The 12448-nt window shown below is 34.6% G+C and overlaps 1 protein-coding gene across 1 annotated transcript in view; it reads right to left on the reverse strand.

The window, feature by feature from the left end:
* The window catches only part of CNTN5 (contactin 5), a 1555907-nt gene that overhangs the window by 500432 nt on the left and 1043027 nt on the right, over positions 1–12448 (reverse strand). The gene's annotated exons all lie outside the window — the stretch shown is intronic.

Raw genomic sequence — 12448 nt, forward strand, 5'->3', positions numbered from 1 at the left:
TCATTGTGAGGGTTTCTTGGGAGTGTCTGGAACACTTACTGATGAAAACTCTTATTTAAACTATAAACTATGACCATTAAGGGTGTGATCAATGTATGAAGTCACTTTGCAGTTAAAATTATATTCAGCACTGGACATTGTTACCAATTGTTTAGGGGCTTCCCAGTCCCTAAATCATCTTTGCTAAAATAAGCTACATCATTCCTGATGGCTTTGTGACCGGTTGTATGGCCATCTACAATTTTGGTGCTAAACTGTGCTGTCTGGGCCTGTTATATCAGAGTCTTCTTTCCCCATTCAGGGGCAGCAGAGTGGTGACAAATTCAGTGCTGTGTTTGATCACCAGTAATAACTAAGACTGTGATCTACCGTGATGAACAAGAAGAAATAGGAGGAACTTAACTGGGAAGCTGTGGAACATTATTAGACAAAGCTGTGCATCTCTCAGACAGTAGTCTGTGGAATAAACTGCAAACTCTGCAACACATGGCCGGAGGGGGATCTGCCTATGCTACAAATCACAGTAATGACCGAAAACCTAGCACCAGCAACTTCTGTACCAGTAAAAAATCATTGCCACAGGGCAGATTTCATTTATACCCAGCACTTACCAAGCATGCTTTCCCCTTTATTTTCTTTTAAAAATAATGACATTGTAATCGGTATACTCTACCTGAAGAGTCAAGTGTGTGTGTGTGTGTGTGTCTTTTCTTTTAACTGCACTTTAATCCTTTTCAACATAATGTAAACTATTGATATGAGAACAATGGTGCTGTAATTCATAATAATGAATTTCAATGAGTTTTAAAAATGCATAACTAATGGAGAACCAAAATGACTTTCCCCAGGAAATGCACCATGAGCTCTTCCATGAAAAACTGTAAATAACAGTTATATGAATCATTTCATAAGGATCTAAACACATTTTCCTTTCTGGCTATAATTTTTTAAAGTTTGGAGCAGGAATTTTATTTTGAGCAATCATTGTTTTTCAACAGTTGAAATTAAAAAAAAAATCATTGCATTTCAACTCTTGAGGTATTGTGGTTTTTATTTTACAGTGTGAGTCGTGTCCAGATCAAATCCATGTATTCCAGCAGATGTTGTTTCTAGACAGCCTTTAGCACAAAGGGCTCTCACGAGTCACGCCTACAACTTCAAGAACTTGGCCATATTCCTGCTGCTGCATAATCTGTCAGAATGTCTGATAAATCACAGATGTGTGCTAAATAATTACTGCCGGTTTTAATTAAAACTAGCTTGCAACTCTTAAACTCAATTAGTATCTTCAGAGTTGGCCTTAATTTTCTCACTGAGTAGCTTCTAATGAAGCATGACATTTTTTAGGTGTACTTGATAAGTTTTATTTCAAAGAGTGACACTTTTTCAGTATTAAAAAAAAGTCATAAAGTTTTCCTCCACTCCCTCACAAACAGATAGTTGAAATAACTTATTTTCACATCTGAAATAACATTTTCCATACTTAAACAGATGACAATTCTGTTATTCTTAAAGTTGTATAATAATGTTCTTGGAATTCTTGACAGAGAAGGTGATTTAAGCAAATGATTATGTCACATCAGAGAACATTTGGAAAAACTCAAAATCAATTCATAATATTATATGAGATGTTGCTGTCTAAATTTTTATAAGTCTAAATTTCAAATATTTTCATAAAGTTGAGAAAATAGTTCAAATATTATTCTCCTCAGACATGTCTCTGGCATGAAGTAAGGATGCCATCAATTCTGAAAAAACTTTGAATCTTACTTTAATTGATCTTATATCACTTATTTTGCCAGCCTTTCGGGGCCTTGTTTTTGTTGTGTTTGGTTTATTCATCGTGAATAGAAAGAATATAAATGCAGTAAAAGAAAATGGTTATTCTTAGTATTTACATTGAATTTTTTCATTCCATGAGTATTACTGCAGAAAAATCTGTAACCTACATACTGTTTTTTTTTTTAGCTTAGAGGAAAAGAAAGCCAACAGAATATTGACAATGTTAATGTCTTATCTGAGCTATTTATATATCAAGTTAATCATTTTTTGCAGTTGAAAATAATTCAACAACTTCACTGATCATATTTGGGATATTAATAAACTCATGTTATGCATATGCGAGAAAATGTAACATCAAAAAATATATTAGCTCGGTCGTGACCAACTCTTTGTGACCCCATGGACTGTAGCCCACCAGGCTCCTCTGTCCATGGGAATTCTCCAGGCAAGAATACTGGAGTGGGTAGCCATGCCCTTCTCCAGGGAATCTTCCCAACCCAGGGATCGAACTCATGTGTCTTGCATTGAAGGTAGATTCTTTACCATCCGAGCCACCAGGGAGACCCAATACAGCCAAGTATAATTTCTTGGTTCAACTGATCATGAACTTGAATTTAAGAACAGTGAAAAGAAGAGTGGTAGAGGGAGATTCAAGAGGGAGGGGACATATGTATAACACGGTTGACGCACTTCACTCTACAGCAGAAAGTATGACAACGTTGTAAAGCAGTTATACTCCAATTAAAAAAAAATGGGAAAAAGGAAAAAGAAGGAAAAACTGGCTGGCCAGTGGGAACCTACATCACGTTAACAGAAATTCTCATATATGCAATTGGTTTTGGTTTTGCTTCCTTTTTATCCTTCAGAAGGCCACGTAGTTAAGCAAATAAATATTGCATCTGTTGAAAGCAACTGCACGTTACCAGTGGTTGCTACCATCATCTGCAGTGCTATAGGGTGAATAAGAACATAAACTTCTGCTAAATGCACTGAGCATCACAACTCAGTTCCCAGACTTGCTACATCTTAAGCCAATTTTGTAAACTCTTTCATCTATGTAATTCACTTTAATATATAATTTTTACCAGCTCATGTATAGTTGTCATGAGCATCACATGGGATGAAGTCTTTCATAGTACTAACATATAATTAGCACAGAAACTCAATAAATGCTAGCTAGTTGTATTTTTTAAATTTGGGACATGGAGCCATGGGTTAAAAACAGGGAAAACCAATTCTTGCCAAGTCTATATGTGGAAATAACACATAGAAGTTTCTTATATCTGCAGCATCTATATGTCTCTGGATGGTGTCAGATCTGTTTCTCTGTCTTGCCCAATTTCAAAGTTGCCAACATCCCCTAAAATTTACCAGTGTGTACTATCTGATCTGATGACATATTTCGTTAGTACCAAGAAAAGCTGAATTCAATGATTTTCACATTTTTAAAAAAATTTCCTCTAGGAAGACTTCTTACTCTTCCATTTAGCTGCATGATGTATGAGTATTCAGTTGTGTCAGACTCTTTGCAACCCCATGAACTGTAGCCTGCCAGGCTCCTCTGTCCATGGGATTTCCAGGCAAGAATACTAGAGGGGGTTGCCACTGCCTCCTCCAGGAGATCTTCCCAACCATTGGATGAAACCTGAGTTTCTTTTGCTTCCTGCTTGACTGGTGGATTCTTTACCACTCTGCCACCAGGGAAGCCCTGAGATCTCTGTTTTCCCCACTGCTTAATCAGCGATCAACATCACCAGCATTTCTGGAAGTATTATCTCAAACAATCACAACCAAACTATTGGATTGGGGCAGAAAAGTGTTTCTTTGAGTGTGGTGTTGTTGTTGTTTTTTCCTGATCCTTGCTCTTTCAGAATGCATAGTCACTTACTATATGTAAGTCATCACTAGCTTGTGTTGTTGTTTAGGATTTGAAAAAAATTCTAAATTGTGTAATAATAATTCATCCTTGCTTTTGGTTCTTTTCCCCCAGGTCATTAATAGCTTTCTCTTAATCAGAATAAAATTGGCTCATTTATCTTTTACAATAAAACACAGAGGAGAGGCAGTGTAAAAGAAAAAGCAGAAACCAGACAAGAATAGGAGACAGGAGATTTGACTCTAATCTCAGAGCTCTCAGCATTCAGTTTTGTCATCCTAGAAAAGACTTAATTTATTGGACATAAGTTTGTTTACCTCTAAAACAGGGGAATGGAAGAAGTAATCTCAAAGTTCCTTTCTGTTTTGTGATTCTAAATGCCATCATATTTTGGGGTCATGCATAATGTATGCTACTTACTTAAAAGAAAATAACTGGTGCGGAACTTATGAAAATTCTTAATAAGTAATTATTAAGGTAGACTGCATTGAAGTAGACTGCTCAATATGAAGTTCATTACCATGTAGTGTCACAGAATGCTACCCTTCAAAGTAGTAAAATGGAAGATGAGAATTTTGTGCATATTCTCAAGACTCTTGATTGCAAATGGTGAAATAAATTCATATCTTACTGACATGGAAAGGTGCACATCATTTATAAAGTCAAGAGATAATCTGAACAGATTTAATAGTTTTAAAATGAATTTGATAAGTAGGTAGATTTAAAGTCTGAAATACCAATTCAGATACTGTAGTGTATAATTCTACATGTATAATGGTGTTGCACCCTACTACTTCATGCAATTTAAAGCAATTAATCAAGACTCAGCTATCAGAAAAAAATGCCTTCTCTTTACAGTAAAGCAGCACTGTCCACAAATTTTAAATAATTAAGGACTATCAAAAGCAACTCAATGGACATGAGTTTGAGCAAACTCCAGGAATTGGTGATGGACAGGGAAGCCTGGTGTGCTGAAGTCCATGGGGTCACAGAGTCGGACACAACTAAGTGACTGAACTGAGCTGATCAAAAGAAAATATAAAAATTAACTCATTTTGAACTAGAAATGCAGATATAAAATTACTTTGTATTTAGATTTTTTTTTTAAATCCCTGAATCCATGGAAAGGAATTTTTCTGTCCTTTAGAAGTAGAGAACTTGGTTTCAGTAAGTTTAAAAGCCAGAGTAAATGAGGAAAACTAGTTTCCACTTGGGCACATGATGATTGATCCAGTGAGCCTAAATTCAGAAATAAACTTTACAGTGACTTTGAAAGGCTAGATTTTTAATTCCAATGATATCTGTCTAGGTAGTTCAATTGTCCACTGGCCAAATAATCTATTTAAATTATTGCCTATCCTTTTAGGTTTCATAAAACTTGAGCATTTTCTACTATAAAGAATTTCAGAGTCAATGAGAATAAAGTTCCTTTTTAGTTATAAAAGAAGGAAAGCACTTTCCAGGTTAACTTCCAAAGGGTATTAAAAATCCATATTAATGAAAATATGGAAAGAGTTTTATTCTATGAACCTTTCAACTCCATTTAAAAACATCTATAATATCATGGCATCTAATTATCACTCCTACGGCTTTTTTTTTTCCTTCCTTGAGAGTTCAAAGCAATTTACATAGTTAACTCACTTTAGCAAAAAAAAAAAAAAAAACAATTTAACAGGATAAAAGATACTGAGGCACATAATAGTTAAGAAATTTGGTCACTATTATACAATTGGTGATAGAGAAATGAAATTTACTGTTTGATGTTGAGATAAGATGATGAGGTTCAATCATATTCTTCCACTTAAATTATGTTTGATCCTGAAAAATTAATGTCTCTGAGTCTCATTAATTCAGCATAAAACTGAAAAATCTTCCTTATTCAAGGTTACTGTAAGTTTCAGGGGCATTGAAATAATTTATATTGGAAGGTTTGTTAAATTATCGAAGGCTACGTTTAGAAAATGATGTATTCTTAACTCTTCTACACAGTCTCTCAAGGAGGATTAATTATTTATCTGATATCTTGACTAAAAAGTTTGAATGCCTTATGCCTAGTGCACCATATAGTTTTAATGTATATGTATTCAGATATTTCCCCATTACTTCTTAATACAGCTGGGACCCCAGTTTTAAAAGTAGTGTGGAGGATGAAGCTGAATAGGGCTCACGTGTTGCCTAGAGCAGAGAAGAGAACCATATAGTCTGTGGTCACTGAGGAGAAGCAAGCGTCAGGATTAGAATAAAATCAGTCACAAGATATGAGAGGAGAGAATACAGGCATCGTTAGGAGACAGAGCAAGAGGTAAGGGTCTGAGGGTACTAACTAATAACAAGGAAATATGCAAAATACTCTGAAGCAATAGGGTTCCAGATGCAGGTCTTGAGTAACTTAGAGGTTAGGAGAATTTTCATGGGGCTTGGCCGTATGGCACAGGCACCCTGAGTTCAGTTAAAGGGATGAGATAGGCTAGTCAAAAGAAGTTAGGTGTCTTAAAACCAAAGAATGGTGTCAAAACTCTCTTTCAATTAGGAGTCTTCCACTATTTATATTTCTGTCAGGGTATTACATTATTAATGTCCAGCCTGGAGGGGTGAAAGCAAGTAGTGTTAATGGAAATAAAGTAAAAATAGGTTTAATTTTTCTATGGTAAAAAATCACTTTGCAAATAATATATATTTGCATATAGAAATTATACAAAGGTTTTTGTATAATAGTGCTTGTTAAATCTAGAACTAATATTTTAATGTGTATTTAAAACATACATGAGGAACCTGCTTTATTATTCATTCAATAGATGGATCATGAGTATCTATTCAAGAAAGGTAGTCTGAGTTCACAGCCTTTTAGAGAGACTACTTAGAATGAATGATTACAAATGTGTTGAGTAGTAGATACAGCACATTTTTGGCATATATAAAATACTGCAGGGGCTGTTCTGGTGGCTCAGTGGTAAAGAATCCACTTGCAATGCAGGAGACTCATGTTCAACCCCTGGGTCCAGGAGATCCCCTGGAGAAGGAAATGGCAACCCATTACATTATTCTTGTCTGGGAAATCCCATGGACAGAAGGGCCTGGCAGATTATGGTTTATGGGGTTGCAAGAGTCAGATACAACTCTGCAACTAAATCATCACCACCCATAAAATAATGCAAGGGATCAAAGAAGTAAATACACCTGAGGAAGCTGAAGCTTGACAGGATCTCTATTATGGGACTATAGTGCAGTTAAAACTAGTAATATGTATGTGGAATTTCCTGATGGTTCAGGAGTTAACAGTAGGCATTTACACTGTGAGGGCCTGGTTTCAATCCCTGGTTGAGGAACTAAAATCCCACTAGTTGTGAGGTGCCATCGAAAACAAAACAACAACAACAAAAACATAAACTAGGAATACACAGCCAACTTTTATAGATTTTAATCCCTGTTGCTATAGAAAAATTTATGACCTTTTTATTGTCCAGTAGTAATAAAAGAAGAACACAAAAATAACCCAATAGAAGAAAATTAATAGCTTGAGTACTACTTTGTTCCACTTCAAATGCAGAACATTTTTTAACAATCAAATTTCAACACATAAATATATCTAGATTAAAACTAAACTATGAACTAAATCAAAATTGAACCAACATATGAGAAGAAAAGTTAGTCTCAGTAATTATTTTTGAGTGTTGATAGCATTGTTGTTCTGAAGCTCATGTGTATGGTATAAAGTAATTCAAGAAGTAAATTAATAATTAAGAATATTCTAATACAATCATGACCTGTAGCAGTTAGACCTGGGATTCTCAATATGAAAGAAGAGTTAAGATATTACTCAGAATGGTAAGTAAAAAGCGCTATAACCCTGGATTTAGAATGCAAGTATCAGTATGATCTACTCCTGAGATATTTTATGCTTACTAATACTGTAACAATGAGCATTTCTAGCAACCTATTTTTTAAACTTATAAATCATATTTATTAGTTCATTCTTTCCCATATAATTAATTAATTCTTGGTGATTTGTATGAACACAATAGGTTTTCTCATTTCAGTGGTATAATAAAAGAAATTTTTAACTTGAAGTATAATTGATTTATGTTACATTAGTTTTAGGTATAGAGCATAGAGATTCATAAATATATATATATATATATATCTTCTCCAGATTCTTTCCCAAGTTACCACAGAATACTGAGTATAGGTCTCTGTGCTACAGTAGGTCCTTGATGGTTGTCTATTTTATATATAGTAGTATGAATATATTAATCCCAAACTAATAATTTATACCTCCCTCCGATGTTTGTTCTTAATCAATTATTTCCAGTAAAAGAAATCAGAGCATCTATTAATAGTATCAACTCTGAGTCTTGTTATTCCAGATGGTCACAATTAGGATAATGTTGAAAGAATCCAAGAACCAGCTTGCTTTAAGGAACACGCACTAGCCAAAACACGGAAATTTGAAGTTCAAAAAAGATAATTTCAATTGGTTGAACCATATAAATTGTTTAAGTTCATTAATTCCTTTGTTATCAAAAAATAATTGTCTTTAATAATGATGGAGAACCAATTTGCTAACTTGGAATTTGGCAAAAGCACAGAATCAAATATTTATCCTGCTTTGTTAGTATGAATTCTACCATTAGGTAAACTAATATCAGAGAAGAAGGACATATCTCTTTTTTAAAGCATTTCAACTAACAAATAAAAAACAAATGATAGATTTAGAATATTATCATTTTGAAAATTCAGGGCACTGGCAGATATAGACACCATTCATCAAGAACTACTAACAGCACAAAAGGCTACCAAACACAGTCTCCTTTCTGAGAAAACCCTTCACCAACACCATCAAAGGGATCAATCTTGAGTCTGATCAAGCCTCTGGGTCCAGCTGCCAATTTGTGGAAACCCAAAAGTTCTAGCAACTCGTTGAATGGCACTGTAAACATACAATCAGAAATCTAGACTGTAGGAAACCACAGATCAAATTATCTAAATTTTTCAGAAGGTGAATTGTAAAGGAAGAGAATGAAAGGAGAACTAAAAATATATATATTTTTTAAAATATTCAAAACCAAACTATAGGGATAAATACATGGGTGATAAAGCTAAATTAACTCATGGAATTAACCAATTAATAATGGTCACATTTGTGTAAAAAGATGGCTCCCCAGTGATACTGGTGGTATAGAACTCACCCACCAATGCAGGAGATGAAGGTGATGCGGGTTCCATCCCTGGGTCGGCAAGCTCCCCTGGAGAAGAAAATGGCACCCACTCCAGTATCCTTGCCTGGGAAATTCCATGGACAGAGGAGCTTGGTGGGCTCAAAGAGGGTCCATGGGGTCTCAAAGAGATGGGCACGACTGAGCAGATTTATTTATTTCATTTATGTGTAGAGAGAAAGATTTGGAATTGGGATGAGGCACAGCTTCAGACAGATTTTATTTTCTTGGGCTCGCAAATCACTGCTGATGGTGACTGCAGCCTAAAAGACATTTGCTCCTTGGAAGGAAAGCTATGATAAACCTTGATAGCATAATTAAAGGCAGAGATATCACTTTGCCAACAAAGGTTCATATAATCGAAGTATGGTTTTTCCAGTAGTCACATACTGATGTGAGAGTTGGACCATAAAGAAGGCTGAGCGTCAAATAACTGATACTTTCAAATTGTGGTGCTGGAGAAGACTCTTGAGAGTCCTTTGTACAATAAGGAGATCAAAGCAGTCAATCCTAAAGGAAATCAACCTGAATATTCACTGAAAGGACTGATGCTGAAGCCACCTGATGTGAAAAGCCAACTTATTGGAAAACACTCTGATGCTGGGAAAATTGAAGGCAAAGGAAGATGGGGACTGCAGAGGATGAGCTGGTTGAATGGCATCACAGGCTCAATGGGCATGAGTTTGAGCAAACCGTGGGACATGGTGGAGGACAGAGGAGCCTGCCATGCTACAGTCCATGGGGTCACAAAGCGTCGGACACGACTTAGGGACTGAACGACGACAGCAACAGCCTCTGACATCTGTGGCAAAGTCCTCGTTCTTGTCCTGGGTGGTGATTACAAGGGCATTCACTTTATAACAACTCATTAAATTGTAGTGTTTTTTGTTATTTTTTGTGCCTGTGTTTTATTTTATAGGTTTAAAAATAAAATAAAACATCAGTTTTTCATAGCCTACTACCAAAATATCCTATTAAGCTAGGTTATATTGTTCCTTAGTATATGGTTTATTATTTTTAATTACTCTCCTTTTTTAGGTGTTTTATGAAAAAAAAACCTCAAATGTGCAATAATTTAAAAATAGGCAGAGTGTTAAGATTTTTTTAAAGAGTCATATGACAGATATAAAATCAGAAATGAGACTTTAATGTTTTGAGAAACTAGCACTTGTTATTTGTGTACTGAGTACCTTATCAGATATATGTTTATTAGAGGAAGACAATCTGCAACCAAAAATCATGATTCCACCAGAAAGCCCACTGATACTATGAATTCCTCCACTCTTTCACAAAACAAAATTTACTGATAATAGTTTAGAGATCTCATCTTCAGAGAGCTGAAGGGTAGGGCTTATTTTTAATTCTGTAAGATATCTTCAGTTGTGATATGTTTCACTTATGCTTGTTTAGCAAACAGCTGCCCTTAGAGCATGAAGCAAGAAACCTCCTTTAAAAAGATGTTTAATATTTTAATATTACAGGTTATGACTCTATTTGTTTTATGTATTTTCATTACATGCTATGCCTTTGAAATCAGAATAGAAATTTATAAATCAAGCACATACTATAATAGTTTCATTGCAGATGAAAAATATCTCAGATGAATGAACTCAATCATCAAACGTATTTACATTAAAGATGAGAAAGAAAAGCTAAGTTTCAAGTTATTTTTTCATTCTGTAGTGATTGTGTTTTGGTAAATAATCAAATAACTTATTGTATAAATGGGTGGAAACTTTGGATATAACAAACTACTTTGACGTATTTTTTAAAAAGTAGTAAAAAATTACTACTTTTGAGACTGCAGATGACAGGCTAATAAGACATAAAATAAAACAGTACTAACAAGTATGTCATTTAAAATGTCTTATCTTACTATGTGTAGCCATTGTTTCAAGTTTATGTACTATGTACCTTTCATTAATTAAATCACACATTAATTATTTTATTTAATGATATTAGGGTTACCCTGGTAGCTCAGATGGTAAAGAATCTGCCTGCAATGCAGGAGACCTGAGTTCGATCCCTGGGTTGGGAAAATCCCTTGGAGAAGGAAAGGGCAACCCATTCCAGTACTCTTGGTTGGAGAATTCCATGGACAGAGGAGTCTTGTGGGCTACAGTCCATGGGGGTCACAAACAGTCAGACACAAGACTAAGCGACTAACACACAATGATATTATTATGTTATCTCTCCCAGTAACGTTATATTAAATATATAAAGAATGGTACTTATACATCAAGGCAAGATCAGAAATTTAACTATTATGTTGCTATGTAAGCCAACAAAACTAATGATTTTAATCATCAAGTAAACATCAAGTGTGTAGACATAAATCACTTGATGAGAAAATTGACTCTAAATTACAACTAGAATTTCTCCAGCTTTTTCTTTTCCCCCATTGGTGGAAATATCAAAAACTGCCCCAGAATTAAAAGGTAATAAATTCACAAATTTTATATTTCATGTCCAACTTTGTATATATGTCTTTTTGTTGTTTTCTATACCATAAACGTGTATGAAACATGTTTCCCAGTGCTTGAAATTAAGCTCAGGATGCATAGTTTTAGCTCTAACAGAAATAACTCTGTATTTGTTACATGAAGACCCAAATTCCAGCTCTTAACACCAGGCTGATGATCGATTTTGAAAGAAGAAAATCATTTTTCTAAGTTAATAGCAATTAAGGCCAGTAATTACTTGTAATTTAAGCAATCCAGATCCAGGCTGGCTAACATTAAGATCATCTGAATAATGATTTTATTATTAACCAGGGTCTGTACTTTAATCAATCTACATTGCTCATTAAGGGATTGAAGATCTCTGACCTTTTTAACTTTTGATTTTATATTGGAGTATAGCCTATTAACAATTTTGTGATGGTTTCAGGTGGACAGCAAAGGGATTCAGCCATACGTATATATATCCATTCTGGATCCAAACTCCCCTCCCAGCCAGGCTGCCACATAACTGAGCACAGTTCCCTGTGTTACACTGTAGGACCTTGCTGGTTATCCATTTTAAATATAGCAGTGTATACATGTTGATGTCAAATTCCATACCTATCCTTACCCCCATTTTTTCCCCTAGCAACTGTAAGTTCGTAAGATCTCTGATTTTTAAAATCTGTGCTAGTTAAGTTTTAGTAAGTTAACAGTATTTTATAAACTGAAAACTTTTCTCCTTAGTACTAATGTTTTCCTTTAAGAACTTGAACCTGCTGTTTAACATTTAGAGAGTATATTCTCTTTAGTTCTGTTCTCAAAGGGTTAATATTAATGGCATACAAATTTTATTCTTTGGCAGTTTCTTATACTCAGTAATTTTAAGATTGCTTTGTTCGTATTGTTAGTAAGTTGCTACTTAACAAAGAAATTAGACATTATACACAGTGTCCCATGTTTTAAAGGCAATCTAGTCTAGTTCTAACTAGAATTAGGTGAGCCTTTAAAAAAAGAATGCAGTTAGCCATTAAGAACTTAAATAATGATCTCTAATATATTCACTTCAAATTTATATTTTATTGCTATGACACTGACAAGTTTGAGAAACCAGATAAGCCTTGTCAAATATATGA

The sequence above is a fragment of the Cervus canadensis genome, chromosome 11 (genome assembly GCF_019320065.1).
Source record: "Cervus canadensis isolate Bull #8, Minnesota chromosome 11, ASM1932006v1, whole genome shotgun sequence".
Lineage (NCBI taxonomy): Eukaryota > Metazoa > Chordata > Mammalia > Artiodactyla > Cervidae > Cervus > Cervus canadensis.